The sequence below is a fragment of the Schistocerca americana genome, chromosome X (assembly GCF_021461395.2).
Source record: "Schistocerca americana isolate TAMUIC-IGC-003095 chromosome X, iqSchAmer2.1, whole genome shotgun sequence".
Taxonomy (NCBI): Eukaryota; Metazoa; Arthropoda; class Insecta; order Orthoptera; family Acrididae; genus Schistocerca; species Schistocerca americana.
In genome coordinates, this window is record NC_060130.1 from 621,591,260 (window position 1) to 621,615,714 (window position 24,455).

At 39.6% G+C, this 24,455-nt stretch overlaps 1 protein-coding gene across 1 annotated transcript in view; it reads left to right on the forward strand.

Moving 5' to 3' along the window:
* Positions 1 to 24,455, forward strand: part of LOC124556542 (DCN1-like protein 4) — a 138,991-nt gene that overhangs the window by 87,584 nt on the left and 26,952 nt on the right. The window lies entirely within an intron of this gene.

Consider the following 24,455-nt stretch of genomic DNA (forward strand, 5'->3'; position numbering starts at 1 on the left):
GACTTTCTACATTGAAAATAGAGACACTTCTGTTTTAGCTTAGCTTTCTGCTGCACACTCCCTAGTTCTTGAAAAATAGAGGTCAAAGTTGATGATGGAAAACTGTATTCTCAGTGCTAGACATTGAAATATCGTCTAAAAACAAACATTTTTTATTGTATGATATGGGTCCAAAGATAATAATCTTTGAGTTATTAATGTTTTGTGTTTTCATGTTTTAGCTAATGTATTTGCCATTCTGTACATGTAGTGGAGGGAGGTCATTGGTTGTGCAGTTGAGACGTTAAGACTGCCAAATTGCTGGTTTGGGTTTGATTCTTGGGCATAGCTTTTACCTTTGATATATTTTTTAGGTTTATCTGATAATGGGAATATCTTCCTTTGCCTTTTTTGAAGTCAAACATTGGGAGGTATGATTAATAATAAAAGAAGTGTATACAATGTATTGACCATTATTTCCATTGTGATACATGATGTGCTACGATAGGACTTTCCTAGGTGAAGATGCTCAAGTGAGCTGCACTATGAAAGTGATACCACCAAAATCTACTTATCTTTGTCAACTGTGTGGTGTTTACTTTTTCCAACAGGTAAAGAATTTCATACCATGACTTCAAAATCTTGACATCGTAGCAGAAAAGAGAAATGCAAGGTAGGGTTGATACTGTCAAAATTCATGTGTAGGTCCATAACAGGTTGTCCACTCCTGTCACTCAAGATATGCTTTTATGCACTTGGTACATATCCAAATTTATATCTGATACATCTGTTTCCAGCTACATTATATATGTCATAACGAAAATAACTCTCAGTACATCATATACACTTATTTGAACATTAATCACACCTCCCAATGTTTTACTTCAAAAAAAAAGGTAAAGAATTGTATTCAGATCATCAGGATATTATCAGGTACACAAAAAAATATTGCTTGAAAAAAGCCACAACCAAGAAGTAAACACAAATAAGTGGTTTGGTAGTCTAATGCCTGGACTGCTTGACCACCGATCTTGTTCTACCAGGTGTGCAGAATGACAGTTACTCTAGCTACTGCAGGAAAACACACACATTATTAACTTAAGATCCCATATTATATTAATAAAAGTGCTTGTTTTTTAGATTATTTTTTGATGTATAGCATTGAAAATACAATTTTTTTTATCATCGACTTTGACCTCGGGTTGTTTTTTTTTTTTTTTTTTGGGGGGGCGGGGGGGGGGGGGGGGCAGGAGGAATCAATTGTGTAGCAGAAAGCCAAAACATGTCTCTTTATTTTCAATGTGGATTTTCCTTGTAAAACTTGACCAATATCGGAGACCAACATGTCAGACCCTCCCCTTGTAAGCTGTTCAGCTCATATATTACTGGCAAGTTTTAAGATATTGTAATTAAGTTTCAACTCGGTTGAATTATAAGAAAGTCCTCACAAAATGGCATATAGCCTTTGGCCTTAGCTACATTATGAAATTGCAGTGCCTATGTTGTTCTGATTATGATGCAAAGTTCCTTTGGACATGCATGCATGTGCAAAGGAACAGGCACTGCAGCGATTGCAGCCATTGTGAAATATATTAAATGTATTCGCAATTGCAAATGAGGACAACCATCAGCTGTTCAATGGAATGACGACATTGAAAATTTGTGCCAGACTAGGGACTCGAACCCGGATTTCCCGATTATCGCGAGCAGTTGTTTCATTATTTGGCTATCTGTGCAGACCCAAACTGCCATATCTCATCAACTATAGCACTTCAATATTGTATTTATCCACAGACACTGGGCAAGTGACCTTCAAGTAAAATGTTTCACCTTTATGGGAGTATACATAATGGATGTACGAATACATGTTGTGTAGATGCCCAGTTGACAACGTATGGAAATTTGGGTCTAGACTTCAGTCGTGCACATACAACCAAGTGGTAAGGTGATTGCTCGTGATAAGCAGGAAATCTAGATTAGAGCCCCGGTCCAGCACAAATTTTTGTTGTCGTCTTTCCATTCTACAGCTGATGGTTGTCCTTATTCGCAATTGTGAATACATTTAGTGCAGTTATATTAGGAAGAGATCAGCTTTGATTTTTCAAGTAGAACTTGATAATAATTAGTTACATTCCATCCTGGATTTTCCATTGTTTGGTGAGTAGCAATCATATTATTGTTACAGTATCCCGTCCCAGACTTTGCATTATTTGATTTTTGCCTAACGACTTTCCTCCCATCCCACAACCCTGTGCTGGTTCCCTCTGTTACTATTCACTAATGCATATACTCAGTGTCCATCCTTTTCTTTCACTTCTTTCCTATGGTTTAATAGTCTGCCCAACCACTCATGCTCTTACTTCAGAGCCACCCTGTCTATGGTCTTGCCCATGCACAACACACGGCTACATGACTGTGCAGATTTTAGGTGCAGCATCTTGCATCCCACATTCATTCCATCAGTACAACTATTCTTGGACCTTAAAAGTGATCACACTTCCTCCATTCATCCTTACATATTTTCACCACATTTCTGTGTTGAACGTACTTCGTTGAACCCAATACCTAAGCCCTACCCCAATCTTCCCCCCTCTCTTTCCTTACTCTAACAAACTCATTCTGATCACACGTAATCTAGTTACAGCTGCTCCCCTCTCTTCACATATTTACCTGCCGACCTGCATGCCCCTACTATCATCTTTTTACTTATTTTTCTTTATATATCATTGTGTTTTCATGTCGACGTTAGTTCATTTTCTTTTACTGTCAGACCTATTCCCTCTGATTTCACAATCATATTTTGTAATTTTTACTTTAATTTTATGTATTTTGTATTACCCACTATGGATATGTACACCAGTACAGAAAAGTTTTCCTATCCCTAGCCACAATCCAACCACACATACTGTTCCTGCATTGCTGCCTAGCTCTTGGAATCTCCCCAGATAGCCTGACTGTCAAATTACTCTTCTCCGGCTGCAACCTATGTCTCTTCAAATTCTGTCTGTTCCTAGCACTTACCAACCTAGTCCTGCTAAGCTATACAAACCATGCCCAAACCTCCTTGCAGTAACTCTTCTCCATCTGTAAAAGTCTCATGCTCTGCAATCCCAAATTCCAGCATCCCATCTTTAAAACTGAAACTCTTGGCCTCTGGGAACTAGAGCAGAATGCAGAGCACCACCTCAAAAAAACTCTCCAACCTGTCCACCTCCTACTCGCTTATTGGCCAGCCACTATCCACCACCTCTACAAGAGCCTCCATCATCACATCTCCCTCACACCCCTTCATAGGCACCAGACCCTGCTTTGCAGACTTACTATCCTCTCACCACCATACAGAATCCAGAACCTAAACAGACCCAAAACAGTCATGAGCATATCCTCCAAAGAACTTAGCTTTCTCCCCACTCCAGACTCATTTGTGCTGGGCTTGTTAAAGACTTTCTTTCCTTATCCAGGTCCTGACCATGTAAACACAATTTTGCCATCAACCCTATCAGTCAGACTGAGTTGGGCCCCAGTACCTTAAGGCAGTGGCCATGTGTGAGTTAGTTATGCTAGGGTGAATATATATACATCTCTCTCTCTCTCTCTCTCTCTCTCTCTCTCTCTCTCTCTCTCTCTCTCTCTCTCTGTCTGTGTGTGTGTGTGTGTGTGTGTGTGTGTGTGTGTGTGTGTGTGTGAAGGAATTTGAACACCAGAAAGGACTTGGTCCAAAAGCTTAAACATTTTATCGTGATTTTTCATTGTGCCTATCTATGATTCAATGCCTCCTCTGCGGAGAATAACATTCTATCCTTTCCATATTGTTATTGTTACATCCCAGACTTTCCACTGTGTAATTATTATTAAATTATTTCTTGAAGGTTGTATGGAACTTTTCGTTGAGACACCATCGCACACTAAATTTTCCCACACACTGATGTGTTGAATAGAACATGCTGTAAACAACTGTTTTTACTCTGATGTATCATGATAATGCCACAGGGAGTGAAATCAGGTAACTGGCAAACAATAAAGTGTTTCTTTCAAAATAAAAGAATAGCATACAAAAGAAAATTTATTCCTTAAAGAAATTTACAATGACTGCAGACCCACATGTAAAAAAAGTCTGTTTGAATTCTAGTATTAAATAGTTTCTTGTTGAGGGCAACCAAAGGTGAAGAAATCCATGTTTCTGAAATAAACAACTTTCAGCTATATATCAACTTTTACAGGAACATGAGAAATTTTGTGATGTCATATCACATATTCAGGTGTACATCTACAGAATTGGAAACATACAGTTGACATCATGATGATGAAACAGCTACCTGTCCTAATAATTCATGCTCTATGACAATCAATATGAAATACTCAAGTCAGTAAAATATTTGAGCCCTGAAGTGGGAAGGAGGGGGACTCAAACTTCTCAAAATGAAACACTGCTACCAACAAAAAGGAGGGTGTCATAATTCATTTGAATAACCAGTATGTTAAACGCATGTTTACCTACAGTGAAAAGAACAGAATAAGAAAAGGCAGAAAGCTCCATCAGGAGCACTGGAAGCTCATGGTTACTTCATACTTTCAAGGACTGCTTGGTTATTGATCCTGGGCACACTATATGCTCTTGCATTTGGTTGATTTGATTTGAACAATTTTTACACAGAAGTATTTTGTAGTTTATATGGTTGTGCTGCGTAACGGGGGGCCTCAGTCATTCCCGTGATATTTGGATATGCATGAAAATGTTCGTAACTTTCCCCGCTATGTGTATGGTGGCACTAGTGCCCTCCATGGCACACAGCAGCACATTGACTAGCAGATTGGCCCTTTATGGCAAGGCGGCTGGAGGGTTGCTGTACACCACTTCGTGATATGAAGTGAGTTTTCTTAACCATGGGCTTTCAATGTTGCTAGCTGGGGAGGGGGGGGGGCTTTTTACCTTTTCTTCTTTCCTTATTTTGCTCATTTCATTGTAGGTACAGGAACTTTTGACATGTCAGGTTTTCAACTTGGCAGTTTGAACTATGGTGCCCTCCTTGTTGTGGATAACGGTGTACTATTTTGTGAATGTTGAGTCCTCCTCCTTCCCTTATCAGACATGTGAGAGTATTTCTTGTTGGTTGTCATAGAGCATAGATAATTATGGTAGGTATGTTTTTTATCATGATGTTGATTGTATATTTCTTGTTTTGTAGATGTACACCTGAAGATAGGATTTGACATCATGAAACTGGTTGTGTTCCTGTAAAAGTTCGTATACAGCTGAAAGCAATTTATTTCAGAAACAGAAATTATGATCATTTTCACTTTTACTTTTATTTCTACATCTGCATAAACACTCCACAAGCCACCCTACGGTGCTTGGTGGAAGGTACCCTGTACCACTATTAGACATTTCCTTTCCTGTTCCAGTTGGAAATAAAGCAAGACAAAAATGACTTGTCTGTATGCCTCCATATGAGCCCTAATTTCTCATATCCTGTTTTCGTGGTCATCATGCGCAATGTATGTTGGCAGCAGTGGAATTGTTCTGCAGCCAGCTTCAAACACCAGTTCTCTATATTTTCTCATAGTGTTTCTCGAAAAAAACGTTGCCTTCCCTCCAGGGATTCCTATTTGAGTTCCCTAAGCGTCTCCATAACACTTAGGTGTTGTTCGAACCTGCTGGTAACAAATCTACCAGCCTGCCTCTGAATTGCCTTGATGTCTTCATTCAGTCCGATATTGTATGGACCCAAACACTTGATCAGTACTTAAGAATAGGTTGCACTAGCATCCTATATGTGGTCTTCTTTACAGATGAATCACACTTTTCTCAGTCTCTCAATAAATGGAAGCCATCTGCTTGCCTTCTCTACCAAAATCCTCGCATGCTCATTACATTTCATTTTGAATTGTTACTCTCAGATATTTAAATGACTCGACACTGTCAATCAGGACATTACTGATGCTGTATTCTAACATTATGGGGTTGATTTTCCTACTCATCCATGTTAACTTACTTTTTTCGATATTTAGATCTGGCTGCAATTTATCACATCAGCGGTAAATTCTGTCTGCACTGCCAAAATACTAGTATAGAAGTAGTGGCGAGAAAATATGGCTTTCTATTCCACCTGTGAAGTTCATGGGTGTGGAGTGCTGGTTTATGGAGCATTCAGGATGTACACAAAGAGAACAGTTACATTGTATGCACAAAGATATCGTGACCAGGTCCAACAGGAATGACAGTTCACAGTGAATGTACAAAAAATATAGTTTGAAAAGACAGGTAAATTCAGCGCAGAGGGTAAGTGGCCAACAAAATAGATATTCTGGAGTCTGTTCATCATAATTCATGTTAGCCCAATATAAATTCCAGGTTCATTGGAAAAAATCAGTCCCAATGTCATCTGCATTGTGTGCCCAAGCAGCTTCCATTTGTATTGTACGAGGGTCCCTCCAAAAGAAATACACACTATTTTTGTAAAAATACAGTTTTCATTCTGCATGTGTGAAAGTTTTACAGTGTGTAAATACGTTCTTCCTGTTTGTTCTCAAACTTAGTTCAACCTGTTCCCATGAATGGCGCCGTCACAGCGTGTCTGCAAGATGGCTGCTACACTTGACGTTCGTCAGAAGCTGCGTTCTGTCATAAAATTCCTGTGCTGTGAAAACAAGATAGTGGGAAACATCCACAAGAGGTTGAAAAAGGTGTATGGAGATGCTGCTGTCGATTGCAGTACATTTAGTCAATGGGCAAGCAGGTTACATGATGAAAGCGGGCACAGCAACATTGAGGATTGTCCTCACAGCAGCAGGCCTCATACTACACACACTCCAGACAATGTGCAGAGTGTTAACGAATTGGTGACTGCTGACAGATGCATCACAGTAAACGAATTGTCACGCTACATTGGGACAGGGGAAGGAAGTGTTTGCAGAATACTGAAGGTGTTGGCGTTAAAAAAGGCTTGTGCCACGTGGATTGCCAGGATGTTGACAGTGGTTCACAAAGAAACAAGAAAAACGGTGTGCAGTGAACTTTTGGAACAGTACGAGAATGATGAAGATGAGTTTCTTGGAAGAATTGTGACAGGTGATGAAACATGGCTCCATCATTTTTCAGCAGAGACGAAGAGGCAATCAATGGAGTGGCATCATGCAAATTCACCCAAGGAAAAAAAAAAAAAATTCGAAACCACACCTTCTGTTGGAAAAGTTATGGCTACGATGTTTTTAGATTCTGAAGGGCTCTTGCTTGTGGACATCATGCCAAGTGGAACCACCATAAATTCTGATGCATATGTAACTACGCTGAAGAAACTTCAAGCTAGACTGAGTCATGTTCGACCGCATCAGCAAAAGCAGGATCCATGTGACTATCATCTCTTTGGCAAACTGCAAGACTCTCTTAGTGGAACAAGATTTGAAGATGAAGACTCCCTTGTGCATGCTACCAATCAGTGGCTCCAACAGGGTGGTCCAGAATTTTACCGTGTGGGTATACAGGTGCTTGTTCGAAGATGGCGTAAGGCAGTTGAGAGGGATGGAAATTATGTGGAGAAATCAAAATATTATTCCTAAAGGATGTATATACACATTGTAAGACTTTCAAACATGCAGACAAAAAGTGCATTTCTTTTGGAGTGACCCTCGTACATCACTCCACCCACAGATTAACTAGTGGATTAGCTAAAGACATAAGAAATTGTCACTCGGTTCCAATGCCTTATTGGTACAATAGCTTCTTTCTTCAAGGAATTCTCCTTATTGGTGAAGTAATATTTATAAATTGTGGGAATTGAGTATAAGAAACGTACACTACTATACCATTCAGAATTTGCTCTTCCCAAAGCAGTTTGAGTATTGGAAGGAAGTGGCGTGTGAATGTTTGAGAGATTATTGAAGACTGTATGAATTGGCCATTGGTTCATTGAAAATCTATAATAGCTAACATATATCCACACTTTCATACTGAAGTGCTACAAGCTGTCTTAATAGTAGTAATCTGTAGATGAGTGTAGTACCAGCATGTTCATCATCACTGAATAGGATGTCACTAGTTGGCCTGCACATATTTCTCATTTTTCTCCATTGCATTTTTTCTCCAGGATAAGCTCAAAGATGAAATCCATGCAAAAGTTCCAACCAACCAAGAGGGTTTAAAACATTCAATGCTGCAGTTAGCACATCAATATCTAAAGCTCCCTTTACACAGAAGTGACACAAGTGAATATGCGCCAACAAATGAGAATTCTATCTGGTGTAAACATTGGGCACACATGAGTAAATGGCATTGGGTTGTGTTCTGTTCACATTTACTTGTGTTCTGCTGATTGTCGGTCTTTCGGTGAACCATCAAAGTAAGTTTATGCCCTATTCGCTTCTACACTAGAAATATAGAAAGCTTTTATCTGCTATCTTGCTCTACTTTTGTTGTTGTTGACATTAGTTGTGTTAGCAATGGAGTGGTCTATAGAGAATGTTAGGTTGCTGGTAGAAGAGTACAGAATTGTATGTGGGCCGAAGGGAAAGAAATCAAGAGTGGTAGGAAATTGACAAAACACTCATGAGCTCCAACAGTAGACATGAGAAAGAAGATAAATTCATTAGATGCTTGCCTGCGGTGGGAATGGAGTGGATAAGCACAACCTTCGTAATTATTTTTATTAAAAAACAAAAGAGTGGGCCGCAGTTATGGGGGAGGGGGTGCTCCAGGGATCAATGCTGGGGCCACTCTTCTTCATTGTTTATATAAATGATCTGCCTTCTAGTATTAAAAGTGATGCTAAAATATTTTTGTTTGCTGATGACACTAGCTTTTTAGTAAGATGTTGTGTACATCATTGGCACTGTTTCAAACAGTGCAGTTCAGGACAGAAGTTCGTGGCTTGTAGAAAATGAACTAACACTAAACCACAGTAAGACTCGGTTTTTACAGTTTCTAATACACAATTCGACCAAAATCATTTCACAGGATGGGCATATGATTAGCAAAACTGAACAGTTCAGATTTCTAGGTGGTCAGATAGACAGTAAACTGTCATGGAAAGCCTACGTTAAGGATCTTGGTCAAAGACTTAGTGCTGCCAATTTTACTATTAGAACAGTATCTGAAGTAAGCGATAGTTTGACACAAAAAGTAGTCTACTTTGCTTATTTTCATTCGCTTTTGAGGTATGGTATTTTATTTTGGGGCGAATCTCCCCATTCTCAAAGGGTATTTTTGTCTCGGAAACAGGTGGTTTGGGCAATAAGTGGTGGTAGTAATCCAATCTGCGTTTGGATTGCACTTACTTGACTGTTGTGCAGAAAGGCATGCAGTATACTGCTGCATCCATTTTCAGTAAACTATGACAAGAATTAAAAAATCTTAGCAGTAATCCATGTGCTTTCAAATGTAAACTGATGAGTTTCGTCATGGGTCACTCCTATTCTGTCAAGGAGTTCCTTGAAAACCCAAGCCGATTCCTGTGTTATAGTGTTGATTGTGTTTACATAAACTTACGGCTTGTCATTTTTTCAGATTCATAAACATTTTATTTTATCTGTTATTACTTTTCTGTTATTATTTCATGTACTGACACGTTCCATGATCTTGGAAATTTACTCTTCAATGTGGTCCTACGGAACTAAACACGTAAAATAAATAAAAAATTAAGAAAACAATAAATTTCCTTGAAAGTAAATAGGTGTAAATATGTTTCTGTTATGCTGATTAAAATTAAAAATGTACCACAGGCCTGATCATTTTCATTGCTTATGATCATGGTATCTATAGGAACGTAACTGTGGTATCACTGTTATGTTACAGGTATTTGATTATAATTAAAAATGGTTTACTGGAGATCACACTTCCTGCCCTCTAATAGACCATATAGAAAATTTTATGGTGTAGTCTATTTTACAGAACATGCATCTCTCAAATTTCATGAATCATATTTTATTGACATCATGTTCCATATTTGTACTTACATACAATTGTTGAAGTGCTTTGCATACATCATTGCAGACTTCAGGCACTATCTTAGATATAGCAACTACTGAACACGAAATGAGCACTGACGTAATTGTGTTCTGTTGCTAATAATGAGAGTGCAAACACTAGCCTTTCTTCAGGCTATGTTGGCCACTGGTAATTAGTTTTCTGTTTTTCAATTTCCTCCTCAGTTATAATGAAAAGTCAGTGAAAAGTGTCAACCAACATATGTTCAAAGTTAAAAACGCTAAGGAAAGCTGGAGCTGCAGTTAAGTTTAAGTTCACTACCTCCAAGCATTGCACACTTGCATACAAATTCAGTTACTTAAATTCTTCTTCGCCGGCCGAAGTGGCCGTGCGGTTCTAGGGGCTACAGTCTGGAGCCGCGTGACCGCTACGGTCGCAGGTTCAAATCCTGCCTCGGGCACGGATGTGTGTGATGTCCTTAGGTTAGTTAGGTTTAAGTATTTCTAAGTTCTAGGGGACTGATGACCACAGCAGTTAAGTCCCATAGTGCTCAGAGCCATTTGAACTTAAATTCTTCTTTTCCTACACCATTTTCCTTACATTGTCAAGAACATAGCACTTTCCATACATAATAATCCCCCATGCAAAGTAATTCTTTCTGAATATCAAAATTTTGTATTGCGATTCTAACTATGTAGTGTTGTATCCTGTGTGCTGATTATTAGCACACAAAAAATAAATAAATAAATAATTAAAAAAATTATGTAGCATTTATAGCTATGTTCATTATCTCAATGTTCTCTTCAGTTCCTTCTAGTATGTGCGCTTGTTCACAGATATAAGCAAATTATCTGGCAAATTGTTTGCGAATACACATTCCCTTGTGTTTGCTTCCATTCACTCCAGTATAAAGGGGATTTTAAGGAATCTCTTCAATCTGCCAATAAGTTTTTGTACTGCCAACTGCAAACATGAATTGCAGTAGAATTTCATAATTTCGAACACTTGAGGACTTGGATGGAATTTTTTGAAAGTGTTTTATAACCACTTCTTTTTTTACAACAAGTGCATCTGAAAATTAAACTTGTATAAATTTTTTTCCTTCAGATATTTACTTCCACCTAAAAAAGCATAGTTGATACTGCTATCTCTCTAATTAATAGAGGTTTGACCATGTGTCCTTTAGTGAGGACTTTCTTTAAATTTATCTGTGTAAAACTGAATTAAGATATCTTAAAACATTTTGGGAATATTTGACATGAACGATATATATACTGAACAGCATGATGATTACTAGCTTATTACAGTTAGAAAAAGAATTGAATCTTTCACACTGTACTAGCATGCAAACTGGCTTCTGAAAATGCATACCACCTTCCTTTTTTAGCATGGTGTGACTATCAGCATCTGAAGTTTTCAGAAAATTTCGTCTCACTTCTTTGGATTCAGTTTACATTGGTACTGGCTTAGAACATAAGTTTCTATTCTTCCCATTGTGAAATAGTATTTTTCTTGGAGAATATTGTAAAGCAGTCACAAGATGAGCAGTAAAAGTATTTATTTGTTGTAGCAGGAAACTGACATTAGTTAGTGTGTGTCTTTAGGTTTAAATTTGGCAGTTTCTGCCTTCATCTTGGCCTTTGAGGGTGAAACATTACCCGAGAAGATGAAGGTGATGGTGTACTGCTGCGATGTCAAGCCATATATCCCTTCCTCAATGCGGTACTTTAAGTATTGGAAGTTTGGCCACTTCTTCCCGCTGTGCTTCCAGCCGAATATGTTGAGATTGTGGTCGTCCATCCCATCCCAATAGTCCATGTGCCCCACCTCCCATCTGTATCAACTGCAGAGAGCACCGTTCCCCTTGCTCCCCAGACTGTAGGATTCTATAGAAGGAAAGAAAAATAATGGAATACAAGACTGGACTGACTGACCTACACTGAGGGGAAAAAGGAAATTTGAAAGGCTCCATCCTGTGCGCATGACATCATCTTATGCCGCTGCTATCACTACTGTTACAGCCCTATCCATTGCACCAATTTCAGCCAGCTCTCAGAGCCATAAGACCACACCTGCCCCCTTGATGGTGGGGGGCACTTCCCTCCCAGTTGCTCCCGCACCACCTATCTCGGTAGCAGCACCCAGCTTCTTCGGCGTCTCTCACTAGGAAGGGGTCCCTTGGGTCACTCCCTTCCCAGGTTGTTACCAGTGGCAAAGCAGACACCGACCAGTGGCTGAAGAAGCCGCAGGTAACTGGTCGTAGGGCTTGGTGGTCCTCTTCAGTCCCAGAGACTGAATCAAAGAAGCCCTCCCAGCTAGACCAACCCAAGGCACAGCACAAGAAATCGAAACTGAAGACCCCTAAGAACTATGAAATTGTGGTGGCACCCACACCACCACTACCTACAAGCTCTGTGTCTGAGGATGAGGTGGAGATTCTGGCATCCACTGAGGACTTAGATCTTGCCAGACTCTCAGACACGATGGATATCGCTCCTACATGTACTAAATGGGTGACAGCAGGTGACCCAGCATTGTACCCTGCCTCCTTTGTCCCTTCACGCCTTTTTCGCCCGCGGACAATGTCATTCTCCAGTGGAATTGCATCGGTTTTTTCCACCACCTTGCTGAGCTCCACCAACTTATCTGCCTTCACCCTTTCTTTTGTATTGCTCTCCAGGAAACTTGGTTTCCGGCAATGCGAACCCCCACCCTCCGTGGCTATCAGGGTTATTATAAGAATTGGGCAGCTTATGCGAGGATATCTGGTGGAGTCTGCAGCTACATACTTAATTCACTTTACAGTGAGTGTGTACCTCTTCAAACACCTTTAGAGGCTGTCGCTATTTGGGTGTGGACGCCTGAGGTTGTTCCTGTCTGCAGTATCTATCTTCCACTGGATGGTGATGTCCCACAGCCTGTATTGGCTGCACTGTTAGCCCAACTGCCGCCCCCCTTTTCTGTTACTGGGCGACTTTAATGCCCATAACCCGTTGTGGGTGGATTGGTGGCAACCGACAGAGGCACTCTTGTTGAGCAAGTGTTGGCACAGCTCGACCTTTCCCTCTTAAATAATGGTGCCCCCACACATTTAAGTGTGGTGCATGGCACATACTCAGCCATCGACCTTTCGGTCTGCAGTCCTAGCCTTCTACCATCTGTCCAATGGAGTGTGCCCAACGACTTGTGTGGTAGTGACCACTTTCCGATCTTTCTGTCACTGCCACCGTGTCACTCTTCTGGGCACCTCCCCAGATGGGCTTAGAATAAGGCTGACTGGAACTCATTCGCCTCCATTGCCATTATTTAGCCTCTTTCTCATGACGCCATTGATGTGGTGGTTCACACGATCACCGCTGGCATCGTTTCTGCAGTGGAATCTGCAATTCCCCTCAGTGTAGGACTGTGCCTTGGTGGTCACTGGAGATCGCTGAGGAGATTAGAGATAGCAGGCGGGCCCTCCAACTTCATCAGTGGCACCCATCCCTGGAACACCTCATTACCTTTAAGCGGCTCCATGCCCGAGCCCGATGCCTTATTCGCCGACGGAAGTGGGAGTGTTGGGAATGTTATATCTCCACCATTGGCATCCATACCTCTCCACTGCAGGTTTGGAGCAAGATTAGGCGACTCTATGGGTATCAGACACTCGTCAGTGTACCTGGGCTTTACCTGAATGGAGCAGTCTCTACTGAATCGGACATGATTGCAGAACTCTTAGCAGAGCGTTATGCTCAGAGTTCCACTTGTATGAATTACTCACTGGCCTTTCGCTCCCTTATAGAGTGGTTGGAACTTCGGAGCCTTTCATTCCATACGCGCCTCCCCGAATCGTACAATGCTCTTTTCAGTGAGTGGGAATTCCAGCCTTAGATTGGGGTTTTTAGTGTGTCTCTTGGTGGTTGGCTTTTCCTTTTTTTTTTTTGTTTCCATGGTCGGCCAACCACTGTAACACTCTGTGTGTTTTTAATTCCTCTTTTCTGGCCTTTGTCTGGCTTTCTAGTCCTGTGTCATCCCGTGTCATCCCTTGTCATCCCTTGTCATCTCTGTTGCTTGTTTTTGTTCCTTGTGGGTGTTTCATGATCATGGGAAAGGGGACTGATGGCCTTTGTAGTCTGGTCCATTCAATACCCACAAACCAACCAACCAACCAGTGGTGTAGAACCTAATACATATCATCTGTTTATAGCATATTCTGGGTGATGTACTGATTGCAACAATTGTTCTACCAAGTTTACATTGAGATAAGAAACTAATATATGTGATATATGCATCGAATATATATATTTTCAGAATGTAGAAAAAAATTTTAGCTAGCATTTCATGGTGTGCCACTTCACTAAAACAGGGCCACGATTTGGTCTTGTTAATCCACACATTCCTTTCCCAGCTGATAGTGCAGAGCACAGTTTGGTTTTAGAATTACCTCTGTTGGCACCTGACCCCACTCTGTTTCTCTTTATTAAGAATCTCCTCTGCTTAGTCCTTTAAAATCAAGAAATTAACACTATTATTTACTTTCCACCTGCAGTTCAGGCCTTTCATTTGGTGACCAAGCTTAGAATTCACTCTATTTAGCTGCTTCCTAGAAATATCAGCCTCTTAGGTAGCTCAGTTCCTAGTAAGTCATTTGCTTTATTGGTAGGTGTTTTGAATATACAGGAGAATACCTGGTATCTAAAAACTCCATTTAACAAGATTCACACATGTATTGTGAGTAACCCACTTCGTTGACTGCAGGAAGACTGCTGTTTCAAGAATCTCAATCTACCAGAATTTTATATTTCAGTCCTTTAATGTTTTGAATTGTTGCATCTGGGCCATCCTTTGAATTTCACAAACAAATTGTCTAATGCACTATCTTTGTAAGTGAACCCTACATATTCTCACTTGACAGTTAAAAAAAAAAAAAAAAAAAAAGGGAAGCAAAGTGATGATGTGTGCTGCCTTCTGTAATTTAAGTCAACTTCGTGTTGCTTTATGACCTTGTTGTTGTTTTCATTTGCAGCCATTTGTTCCATCAATTTTATTGAATGAATACTACATATATTCCAAAAATATCAAAATCTCAGAAGAGGTCTGATTTACATCTATTAGCTAATGTTGGTGAAATGCTAGTGAATTCAAGGGAGAATACTTTCTCTGCATCCATTCACTAATTTTTTTAGGCTTGTTCTAGTCCTAGTGGATAATTACTTCTTCTTTAAGATATTTGTCTCTTGAATTGTGAACCTACACAGAAATAACACTGTGTGTGTGTGTGTCTCATATATATTGAGTTTGAAAATACTTTTTAAAACACACTTTACAAAATTATTGTTTTCTCCTTCTTTTCAAAAATATCACTCGGAAGCTGTTTCACAGCTGTAGAATGAAATTTCAAACAAGTGCATCACTACACATAAACAACACACAATGTAAACAAACGCAGTAGAAAGCTGTGGGCTTCTTGTGTGTACCAATGCAGATGCACACATATTTGACCTTAAAAATGCTCTACATGGAGTTATGTCAAATGGAGTGAGAGCCTATTACAGTATAACAGTTGTAATTTTGAGAGCACTAAAGTGCCACCTAGGCTTAAGTTGCCACTGTATAGTCCATCATTTAATTGTGGAAGTATTTTCTCCGGAATGAGCTGTATATGTTACATGTACTTGCCAGGACCAAAACGTGTGTGTTTAGAAAGTGTTTTTCTGTATAAAATCTTCAGATGATGTAGTGGAGGACTGAATGGCTGCATATTTGAAGGGAGCAATAGGTGTTTGAAATATTTTTCATTGACAACTTTTTTGTTGTGAAACCATAAATTGCAGCATGTTTCATTTACTTTTTCCCAAGTACTCGTCCCCTTCATCACTCCATAATCATTAGTTTTGTGAAGTGCAAGAAGTGTGGCGTATCTGAATGTGTGAATATTGAAGAAAGTGACAGAGGTAGAAAAGGTCTCACAATTCCACTACAAATTGTCATAAGACAGACCCAACGGGGCCTTATGATGTAGATAAAAGACTTATGTATGCTCTACCTTGAGTTGGGAGAAGTATGGGTGCTGGAATTTATTTATTTTTTTTTTCACCTTAATGAATATGCATGCTCCAACAAAGAACTTCCAGATTCTGCAAGTATTATTGGAGATAGCTGTAGTGGAAGTTAGTGAGGAGAGTATGAGGAATGCTTTAAGGGAAGCCATTGTAAAAGATGAAGGTTGCACAGACCTTGTGATTGCTTTGGATGGGAGCTGGTAAAAGAGGGGCTATCTCTCACTAAACGATCTTGTTACAGCAAGAAACGTAGACACAGGTAAAGTCATTGATGGAGAAATTATGACCAAATAATGTCACACTTGCACAAGATTAACAGCAGGCAGAAAGGAAGAACACAAACTGAAATGTGCTTCTAACTCTGAGGATAACAGTGGTGGGATGGAAGTATTAGGTGTAAAAAGTATTTGAAATATTAGAAGAGGCAAGAGGTGTTCTACATCTACATGATTACTCTGCAATTCACATTTAAGTGCTTGGCAGAGGGTTCATTGAACCACAATCATACTATCTCTACCATTCCACTCCCGAATAGCGTGCGGGAAAAACGAACATCTAAACCTTTCTGTTCGAGCTCTGATTTCTCTTATTTTATTTTGATGATGATTCCTACCTATGTAGGTTGGGCTCAACAAAATATTTTCGCATTCGGAAGAGAAAGTTGGTGACTGAAATTTTGTAAATAGATCTCTCCGTGATGAAAAACATATTTGCTTTAATGACTTCCGTCCTAACTAGCGTATCATATCTGCCACACTCTCTCCCCTATTACGTGATAATACAAAACGAGCTGCCCTTTTTTGCACCCTTTCGATGTCCTCCTTGGAGATGGGGGACACCAAGGCCTACATGAGTGTGGTGAATTCCAACTCGTATGGCAATGTGGAAATTACCAAAGTGGAATGTGTCAGCGATGTACAAAAAAGGAGGACCAGACGTAGGAAATTAACAGTTGACCTTAAAGGCAAAAGATTAGACTTTTGTAAACTGGTGACAGGGCAAGGTCATTTGACTAAGAACAAAGTAGAAAATCTCCAGAGATATTATGGACAGGCAATTGGAAGGAATAAGGACAATATAGAAGCTATGAAGGATGATGTGTGGTCAATATTTTATTCATAAATCTACAGCTGAAAGCCCATATCATGGTATCTGCCCAAAAACTGACACATCATGGTGCAGGCTTAATAGGGCAAAAGTGCCAAGAGAATCCTATTCGCATAAGCATATTTTTCCAGCAGCTGTACTTAGTATGATAAAGTCCATATTTAGAGATTTGGCAAGGCCTGAGCTACTGAAAGAGAGTTTTGCATGGGCAAACCGAAAATCCAAATAAGGATTTCAACAGCTCATTTGGAGATGTCTATCAAAAACTGTTTGCAGGTATGCAGACCTTAAAAATAGAAGTCCATGGTGCTGTTCTCACATACAGCTGTGGAAATATTGCCGAGTATTGGGTACTACTAAAATGAGGAATTATTCGTGGGAAGAACTTAGTCTCAGGTCTTCACCATTGGGACGACTGTAGAGTGCAAGTTGCTGAAAGATCTGTGACAGAAATGACAAAAAAAGCAAGGTAGTAAGCTAGATGTTGCAAAAGAAAGCTGGAGGAAAAGCAAGAGGCAGAAGACAACAAAACAGTTGCATCAGGCTGTTTTAAATCATCTGTAAGTGTTCAAACTTGGCTCATTTTCTTTAAAAGTGATTTCACAAAAAGCGATTTCCCAGATGTAACATTTACTAGAAAAGTCCCTTTTCCTGAAGAAATATTAAAGATAATTCAATGAAATTTAGGGTATAGCTAGGTAACTACAATCTTCACCTATGGAACCTCAAATAATGTAAAATTTTGAATTATTTTCTTCTAAATAAAATTATAAATGGAAAAAAGTGGTAAAATTTTGGATTCCTTAGTTTTTTAAAAATTTTAGGAAGGAACTTAAAAATAATTGTTCAGGTTCATTATAATGCAGTGTAGGTACTTAATATCTGGTAGAAATTTCATTGCTGTAGGTTCAATAACCTTCTCACAAATGGAACAGATGTTTGGTGTGGAGCTAACATGGAATATACAGGGTGGTCCATTGATAGTGACAGGGCCAGATATCTCACGAAATAAGCATCAAACGAAAAAACTACAAAGAACGAAACTCGTCCAGCTTGAAGGGGGGGGAACCAGAGGGCGCTATGGTTGGCCCGCTAGATGGCACTGCCATAGGTTAAACAGATATCAACTGCGTTTTTTAAAATAGGAACCCCCCTTTTTATTACATACTTGTGTAGTACATAAAGAAATATAAATGTTTTATTTGGACCACTTTTTTGCTTTGTGATAGATGGCACTGTAATAGTCACAAATGTGTAAGTACATGGCATCACGTAACATTCCACCAGTGTGGACAGTATTTGCTTCATGATACATTACCCCTGTTAAAATGGACCATTAACCAATTGCGGAAATGGTCAATATTGTGTTGATGTATGGCTATTGTGATCAAAATGCCCAACGGGAGTGTTCTGCTCAGTATCCTGGACGACATCATCCAAAGTGTCCGGACTGTTCGCCGGATAGTTACGTTATTTAAGGAAACAGGAAGTGTTCAGCCACATGTGAAACGTCAACCACGACCTGCAACAAATGATGATGCCCAAGTAGGACGTTTTAGCTGCTGTCGCGGCTAATCCGCCCATCAGTAGCAGACAAATTGCACGAGAATTGGGAATCTCAAAAACGTCGGTGTTGAGAATACTACATCAACATCAATTGCACCCGTACCATATTTCTGTGCATCAGGAATTGCATGACGACGACTTTGAATGTCATGCACAGTTCTGCCAGTGGGGACAGGAGAAATTACGACGCATTCTATTTAGCGACGAAGCGGCATTCACAAACAGCGGTAATCTAGTACCTTCCGCCGCAGAATTCGAAAACGCGGCAGAACAAATGGATGTGGTCAGCCCATAGAGGACTCCGCCTCCGTGCCGGCTATTCCGCGCAGTGGCTCTCACGCAGCAAGGGCGCCACCGCTAAGCCACATGCAGACAGTGGCCAATAGCCGCTCCCTCCGGTTTCATATATAGGGACCCGCTCTGCCCTAGTCCAGCCAGTCTAGTACTCGCTCTGGATTTCGTTTCTGTCTCGGCAGTACTGCGTTCTGGTCGTTGCTTGTTGTTGACATTTGCCTAGCTTTGGTTCCGAGTGGATTTATGTTTGGTGTTTGGTGTTGTGGTTTCCACAAGCCTCCATTGTTTATCTCTTCCTTGTTGTGTCGCTCATAGTCGGTTGTTGTCAGTTGTCGTTGGTCTGTCGTCCGACTCGTCCTGTGTTTACCCGCTGGTGCGTGGTCCACCACCGGCAGCTTCCCCCCCCTGGCGGCTCCAATCCACAGCCCAAGGCGTCCCCACTGTTGGTTGTGGTTACTACAGGTAATGTAAACTGGCATAATATGCACTATTGGGCAATGGAAAATCCACGATGGCTGCAACAAGTGGGACATCAGCGACCTTGGTGGGTTAATGTATGGTGCGGCTTTATGGGAGGAAGGATAATTGGCCCCCATTTTATCGATGGCGATCTAAATGGTGCAATGTATGCTGATTTCCTACATAATGTTCTACCGATGCACTACAAGATGTTTCACTGCATGACACAAAGGCGATGTACTTCCAGCATGATGGGTGACCAGCACATAGCTCGCGTGCGGTTGAAGCAGTATTGAATAGCATATTTCGTGACAGCACATTCACTGGATCTGATGTCCCCAGATTTCTTTCTGTGGGGAAAGTTGAAGGATATTTGCTATCGTGATCCACCGACAACGCCTGACAACATGTGTCAGCGCATTGTCATTGCATGTGCGAACATTACGGAAGGCGAACTACTCGCTGTTGAGAGGAATATCGTTACACGTGTTGCCAAATGCATTGAGGTTGACGGACATCCTTTCAAGCATTTATTGCTTTATTGTGGTATTTACAGGTAACCACGCTGTTATAGCATGGGTTCTCAGAAATGATAAGTTCACAAAGGTACATGTATCACATTGGAACAACCGAAATAAAATGTTCAAAACATACCTACATTCTGTATTTTAATTTATAAAACCTACCTGTTACCAACTGTTCGTCTAAAATTGAGCTGTATGTTTGTGACTATTACAGCGCCATCTGTCACAAAACGAAAAAAGTGGTCCTATTAAAACATTCATATTTATTTACATACTACACGAATATGTAATAAAAATGGGGGTTCCTATTTTTAAAAAATGCAGTTCATATCAGTTTTACCTATGGCAGCGCCATCTGGTTTCCCCCTTAAAGCTAGACAAGTTTCGTTCTTTTTAGTTTTTTCATTTGGTGCTTATTTCGCGAGATATTTGGCCCGGTCACAATCAATGGACCACCCTGTATAAGGAAATATGCTCCACATGTTGGTGCCCTTAATGTTTGTTTTACCTTTAAATTACTTATTGTGTACATTTGTGCTAAATAAACCCGTTCTTGGTTAAAACTCATTTTAAACATATTTATAATATATGGGTGAAAACACTCTTCCTTCATAATTAATGTAACATGCACAAAGTAACAAATGAAGAGGTGCTTAGAAGAGTACAGGAAACCAGATCTCTGTGGAGGCATGCCCAAACAAGAAGAGACAAACTTGGAGGGCACATCCTATGACACAACATCATTGGAACAATAGCAGAAGGACCTATTGAGGGAAGGAATCAGTGGGGGCGACTAAGGATATCATACATGCAACAGATTGTGAATGACATTGGATGTAACACATACGTGGAAATGAAGAGGAAGGAAAAAAAAAAAGAGGAGTGGCACTCTTGTTACTGTTCGCAGAAACTAAATATCATATCTGTGCTGTGCCTGTGGATGCAATTGGGAGGTGGTGTTACACTAGTCATGGCCTGCATCTGAATAGAAGGGGATGGATAGATTAGTTGATCTTCTTGCAGAAAATGTAAGGGGGGCCACATATGCACAAGACAAAATACCTGTGATTACTGGAGTCAGAGGGAGACACATTTTAGGTTAGAGTCAGGTTACAGACGGAGAGTATTGAAAGAGATTAAAACAGAACAGTGCCATGATGTCTGTAGCAGTATCCAAAGACATAAAAATTTTGTGTTCCATCAGAACATTAGAGGACTAAAAATAAGATAGATGAGCTTCTTGTGCACCTATAAAATAGGGTAAATTCTGAAGGTATAGATGTTTTGTGCCTCTCTGAACACCATGTAACCGCAGGGATGAAGAAGTTAAATTTAAGGGATTACAGATTAGCATCTTATTCATGTAGAGTCAACATGGAAAAAGGAGTAGTTGCTACTTATATAAAACTGGACACAGTCAATTATATTGAAACAAATAGTTTTTGTGTGAAACAAATAGTTTGTGTAGATCAGATCCTTGAAGCATGTGCTTGTGAGTTGCTACTGCAATATACTTCTATAGTAATTGTAACAATCTACAGGTCCCCTCAAGGTAACTTTGAGCTATTAATGAAAAATCTTGAGGCATTATTGAGCTATCTGTCAGATAAAAGGAAGCAGTTAGTGGTTTGTGGCGATTTTAATGTAGATTTATTAAAAGATACGGATAGGAAAACTGAGCTAGAATCTTCGTTTGGTTGTTTCAATCTAGTATCTGTTGTAAATTTTCAACTCATGTGCAGCAGGATAGTAGGTCACTCATCGATAACATTTTCGTAGACACTGCTCAGGCAGAAACAATTAATGTGTACCCAATTGTTAATGGGCTATCTGATCATGATGCACAGTTAATGGAAATAACACATATAGCACATTACAGGATTCAGGCAGGTTCACACAAGGCACGGAGGCTTATTAATGCAAACAGGATACAGAGCTTTAAGTGCAGCTTAGAAGAGGTAGAATGGGATGAAGTACACACAGAAAATGATGCTGATGCTAAATTCAGTTTATTCCACCATAAATTTCTCTCTATATTTGAGAGTTGCTTTCCTGAAATTTTATCCAAAAAAGCAATTATAAAGTAAAGTAAGCCATGGATTACTAAGGGAATTAAGATATCATGTAAGAGGAAGAGGGAAACATAAGGACAGGTCAGAATAAGTCAGGATCCTATGTTACTTGCTTACTACAAAAGATACTGTAACATTTTAAGGAAAGTCATTAAGAAGTTCAGAAGCTTATGTGTTCTGACAGAATTTAATAATGATGGTAATAAGATTAAAACTACATGGAAATTGTCAAATGGGAGATGGGGCAGTCTGACAGTGCACAGCATACCATAGCAATAAAGCGAAATGATGATGTTGTGAGTGATAATTCACAAGTTGCAAGTATCTTTAACAATCACTTTCTGAATTTAGCAGCAAAAATAGGGTTAAAGGGTTCAATTGAAGAAGCAAAACAAAAAAAAGTTAAAAATGTCATTCCTAAGGACCTTAGGCCTTTAGAAATAGCACCAACATTCCCCACTGTAATTAAGGGAATTATAAATCTACTGAAAAACAAGGTCTCTTTTGGTGTTGGAGTCTCTAACAAGTCTCTAACAGAATTTTTAAGTGTTGTTCTAATTTAGTAAGTGGAATCCTATGCGATATATGTAATGCTTCGCTGCCACAGGGAATTTTTCCAGACAGATTGAAATACACAATTGTCAAACCTCTTCATAAGAAAGGGGACAAGAGTGACTTAAATAATTATGGACCAATCTCATTGCTGACTTCATTTTCTAAAATATTCGAAAAAGTTGTGTATTCAAGAGTAGTCTCACATTTAAGTGAAAATAATTTACTCATCATGTCACAGATCGGATTGCGGAAGGGTTACTTGACTGAGAATGCTATCTACACATTTACCCATCAAATAGTACAAGCCCTAAATAACAAATTATTCACCAGTTGGTATTTTTTGTGAGATCTCTCCAAGGCGTTTGACTGTGTGGACCATGTCACACTCTTAGAAAAACTCAGGTTTTATGGAAATGAAGGCTATACACACAGCTGGTTTGAATCATACTTAATGAACAGAAAGCAAATACATATATTCACTAATGAAATTCGTTACAAATATTCCATCTCAATTTGCGAAGAACAGTGATGTTCATATGTACAACACTAGAGGGAAAAATGACCTTTTGTATCCGTTATTGAAGCTGTTAGTTGCTCAAAAAGGAGTACATTATTCAGCAACAAAAATCTTTGATCATTTGCTCAACAACATAGTGTCTGGCAGATAACAGATCAAGTTTTAAGTCTAGCTTAAAATCATTTCTTTTGGACAACTCCTTCTATTCCATGGACGAGTTTCTGTTTCAGAACAGGTAAAAAAAAAAGTACCTCTAAATTTAGTTGTATGTGTAGAAGTCAAACTGACTTGTTCCGCATCATATTGATAAAATAATCGGGAAGATGATCTACGGAACATGACCTAACTAAAACTGAAACTAAAAACTACAACGGTCTGCGTGCCAACACTTATTGATGGCCCAGCATTGAAATCTGCAGCAATTTTCAGAACGGTGGCTCTTCTGTCACGTTGAACGATTCTCTTCACTCGTTGCTGGTCCAATTCTTGCAAGATCTTTTTCCGGCCTCAGCAATTTTGGAGGTTTGATGTTTCACGAGATTCCTGAATTCACGGTACACTCGTGAAATGGTTGTATGGGAAAATCCCCACTTCATCACTACCTCAGAGATGCTGTGTCCCATCGCTCATGCACTAACTATAACACCATTTTCAGACTCACTCAGATCTTGATAACCTGCCATTGTAGCAGCCGTAACTAACAAAACAACTACGCCAGACGCTTGTTGACTTATATAGACGTTGCCGACTACAGCGCCATGTTCTGTCTGTTTACACGTCTCTGTATTTGAATATTCATGCCTATACCAGTTTCTTTGGCATTTCAGTGAATTCACAAATTAAAATTTTTGGATGTACCCATTTTGAAAATCAGTGGGGTGAGACACATGTCCCATGTACCTAACTTGATTAATGTTTTTACTGGAACCTAGGCTTTTCAAAGTTAATTTTTTTTTTATTTGTAGAGTGGCTTTATCAGGACTGTAAATATGAAAAAATTGTAACAAGCCATTATCAAACCGCAAGTATTATTCTCATGACAGTGAAGAAAAAAAAAAATTGAATCACATACAGATTTGCAACATAAAATTTGAAGATTACTTTGGTATATGCTCATACAAAAACAGGCTGTTTGAAAATGATCTTCACTACATTGATCACTTATATTTCAGAAATGGAGGTTAGATATTAATGTTCACACACATCTGAAGTTTTATTACCTATGTGTGTGCCATCTGTAACATGCAGGCCATGATACTCAGATTCCTTCTTTGTCCAGCCTAGCATGTTAATGAGGATTAACATGTTCAACTGGTGCTCTGGTGCGAGCTTGCTGTTCCTGCAGGCCCACACCATGGTCTGGTAAGCAATATTCTTCACAATCATCAAAGAAAAAAATCTAATGGTGGTGGTTCTGGA